The sequence below is a fragment of the Ipomoea triloba genome, chromosome 11 (genome assembly GCF_003576645.1).
Source record: "Ipomoea triloba cultivar NCNSP0323 chromosome 11, ASM357664v1".
In the NCBI taxonomy this organism is placed as follows: Eukaryota; Viridiplantae; Streptophyta; class Magnoliopsida; order Solanales; family Convolvulaceae; genus Ipomoea; species Ipomoea triloba.
In genome coordinates, this window is record NC_044926.1 from 6,676,665 (window position 1) to 6,680,834 (window position 4,170).

Sequence of the window (4,170 nt, forward strand, 5' to 3'; positions counted from 1 at the left end):
TAGAGATAGAGAGAGAGAGAGAAAAGAGACATTAATATACATATAGAATGACAATGACAGAATTCCTGATAGTAATTTTGCAAATTTAACATCCCTGACACCTACCTTTTCCGTTTCAATTTGAACAGAATTTGGTAGGTTCACAAAGTCAAGCTTTGTAGAGTACTTATCTTCTCTCTTTTTTTTTTTCTTTTTCTTTTTTTTTTTCTCTTTTTTTTTTTTTTTCTTTTTATGAGGTTTGAACTCCTACTCTGCCACCTCCCGTTATGATCACTCACTATATTGGTCCCGAGGCCGGGGGCAATTACTTACTTTTTTATATATAAAATGTTTATACTAACAAAAAATTATCTGGGGGTGTTTGGTAAATAGTTGCTAACTGATTGAGTTACTGAATTTGACTAATTGATAAAATTAGCTGGTAGAAAGATATTTGGTAAATAACTGTTAACTAATAGCTAATTACATACAAAATAACTTTCTCAAAAAGTTTATCGAAAAAACTGCTTTGGGCATCTTTTTTAATTTTAGTATTTTAAAGTAATAAGTTATTACAAAAAGCTAATTAATCATACACTCATATTGATTGTTTAATCAAGTCAAATAGTTAATAGAATTGATATACTAACTTTTTTTTTTTAACAAATAGGGCTTTAATTTTATTTGTACTAAATATTTGTTTAGAGTCGAGCTAGGAGTGAGATTCCGTCTCAAAGAGTTTTTTCAACCAGACAAGTCACCTCACGTTTAAATAATGTCAAAAATGAAATTCAAATGCTTATACTTTTTGATCTATTGACAAAATAACAAGAGGTTATTGAGGGCCAAAAAGTACGTAAAATAGATTTTGAGAGAGCTTTAATTTATATTTTAAGGACTTCACTCCCCCATTAATTAGGTTAATTTGGTTAATTTTGAATTGAATTGAATAAAGTTATTAAAACTCAAAACTTAAGGTTGAAGTTTTTTCTTCATTTTTTGTGAGGCCACCTACTTTACATCAACTACAATTTATTATTCTTGTATTTAAATTATTATCATTTATTGTTTCTAATAATTACTATAATTTTATAATTTAACAAAAACTATCAAATGTAAATGTGTGTCTATATATATATATATATATATATATATATATATATATTATAACAAATAAAAAATTAGTTTTTTAATATTTTTATCTATAAAATATTACTAAAAAATTAAACAAAAAATTGATTAGAATAAGTTGCTTTAGCCAAATTTTATGGGAGAAAGCAAAGAACTGAGATAGGGAGTGGTTGTCAATTTTCGGTTGGCGACCGCTCCCATGTAATTAGCTGGCGCATGAAATGCACGCGCTTGCTTTGTGCTATGTCTGTCTCTACACGTAGAACTTAAAACACATCCAATTTTTCTTAGTACCTCAATATCTCTTTTCATACACATTTTATTAATGGTGGTGTTGGCTCGTCGACGACTACCCGTTAGTTGTAGAACCAACAAATATTAAAAATGAAAATAAATTACTAGAGCAACAATAAATTGCTTTGACCAAATTATATAGTAAAAAAACCAAAGAGAAAGGGAGTGATTACGATTGTCGAGTATTCCCATGCACATAGCATGCGCGTGAATTGCACGCAATTATTGGGTTTCAACTTAAGTATGAGTTTTTCTATATAAATTTTTAAAAATATTTTAAATTAAAAATATTACTAAAATTGAAAATAAATAATTATAGTAACAATAAATTGCTTTAACCAAATTATACCTAAAAGAACAATGAAAAAATGGAGTGGTTGGCGGTTGGTTATCACTTCCATGCACTTAATTGGTGCATGAAACACACACGACTACTAGATGCTATGCATGTCTCTACATGCATAAATGCGTTTCAACTTAAACATGAGTTTTTTTTTCCTTTTTTGAAAAAATTCATACTCCGACTGGGCAAAACTTCAATGGAGATTTTTTAATCATAATCCCGTTGGGATGCCTAATTGTTAAATTGAAATTTGTTAATTAATCTAATGTGATTACCAAAGTAATCAATGATTATATTGCATGGATATATTAGACTAAATAATGAATTGTACAATTCTTCTTTTAACAAGAAAAGCTCAATATAGTACCAAAAAAAAAAAAAGCTCAATATAGTTTTCAATTAGAGTTAGTTAGTTTCCTTTTCTTTTTGTCTTAAATTTATAAGTGACAGTTTTAATTTTAGTCTCTCTTTTTTTTCCAGAACATTCACTTTTGGTTCTAGTATTATTGTGGCATAACCATGTTTATTCATCTATCAATAAAACAGTGTAAATATCGTTTTTTTTTTTGAAAACACAGTGTAAATATCGTTAAACACAAAAAAATAAACATAAAAAGTGTAGTGGGTCAACCTACTTTGTATTTTAAAAAAATTGAAATGTCATTGTATTTAACAACATTTCAACAATTTTGTTGACAAATAACAAAAAATGTCATGTTACAATAATATTAGGACTAAATAAGAATGTTCTCATAAAAAAAGAACTAAAAGTGGACAATTACCTATAAATATAGGACAAAAATAAAATTCTCTTAATTACCAATTACGTGGCAGTAATTAAAGCTGATGTAAAATTACTTTTGTATAATTTACTCGAAAATCATTATGAAAAAAAAAAAAGAGAAAATAAAACTTTGAAGACATCAACTAATTAAAGTTTAATTAATCAATTGTTTAAGTTATTAAAGTTATTAATTAAAGACATTACTAAAGGCCTTGTGGTCAAGCAATATAATTGTGGCTCTCTCACCTGAGAGGTCACCAGTTCAATCCCCAGGTAGGTTATTGCACATTAACTGAAAAAAATCAATTAGATTCTTAAATATTTAAAAAGTGCAATTATGCCCAATAATTTAGGCAAGAATTATGATTGTAATACACATTTTAATATACTAAAAATATATTATTTGTATATAGAATGTACTTTATGTATATAAATAATGTACTTTTTATTTATGATTTCACACAAATGTATGTACCATGGTCTATGGAATAATAATAGATTAATTTAAACAAGGTTAAATTTTGGAGAGTGATAATTTTAGGGCCATAATACCTTTACTTTCACTGTACTTCTGACCAATTGAAGTAGGACACTAATTAATATAATGTAACAAGAGCACTATGCACATACATATATTTACTGTTTTTAGTCCAACTAGTAGGTTTTGTTGTATCTTTAAAGTCAAACCTACACCTTAAAAAAACACATAGTTGTTGGTGTGTCAATTACCAACATTATTATACTAACTTATTTTTAGTAATTTAAACAATCAGAATTCTTAGACTTTGGGTGAAAAATAGAAAACTATGTTTGAAACTTGCCAAATTTATCAAAGCAAAGACTAATAGGGTTTCTTGCATGCCCACGTGTGGATGGGTATGTTTCTTGTTCAATACCCACTAGTCTACGTATCATTGAAAATGATATGCATTCATACATGCATCTATCTTCATCAACATCCAACTTTTTTTTACGACAATTTTGGTGTATTTTTCATATAAGAAGAAACTTTTCAAGATATTCGATCAGATGATTGGTGAGTCAACAAAATTGGTACGTAGTAGATGTGTATTTTGGTTAGGTAATTACTTAAAATAAGAAAAAAAAATATTTTAGATGATATATATATATAAAAGAAATTTTCAAAGTGAGGGAAAAGTGTTTTGAGTAAGATACACTTTATGTCTTTGTGTCTCAAAATTTCAAAATATAAAAACTATCAACCAATTAATTGAATACAATTAATTCGATCAACAACAATAATTTTATAGTAATATTATATTCGTAGAAAAATAATATAATACAGTTTTGTACGTAAAATGTTATATTTTGAATGTATAGATTGATATACGTTTAATCACTTACATAACTTCTTTCTTTCTTTCTTTCTTTCTTTTTTTTTTTTTTCTTATCCAAGACTATAGTATTAAAAAAATAAGAGAGCCAAGAAAGCTCGGAGGAAAATTTGTCCATACACAGATCAAAGTGATCAAGCCATGCATCATGTACTTTAGCTGCACAACCGTGTGTGGGGCACAATGTCGTGCCTAGTTGGCACGTGTAGTGCACACGTCACTTGGGCGTGTAAATATACTTTCTTTTTTTTTTTTGCTTTTCGCTCCCCCCCCCCCCCCCCCCC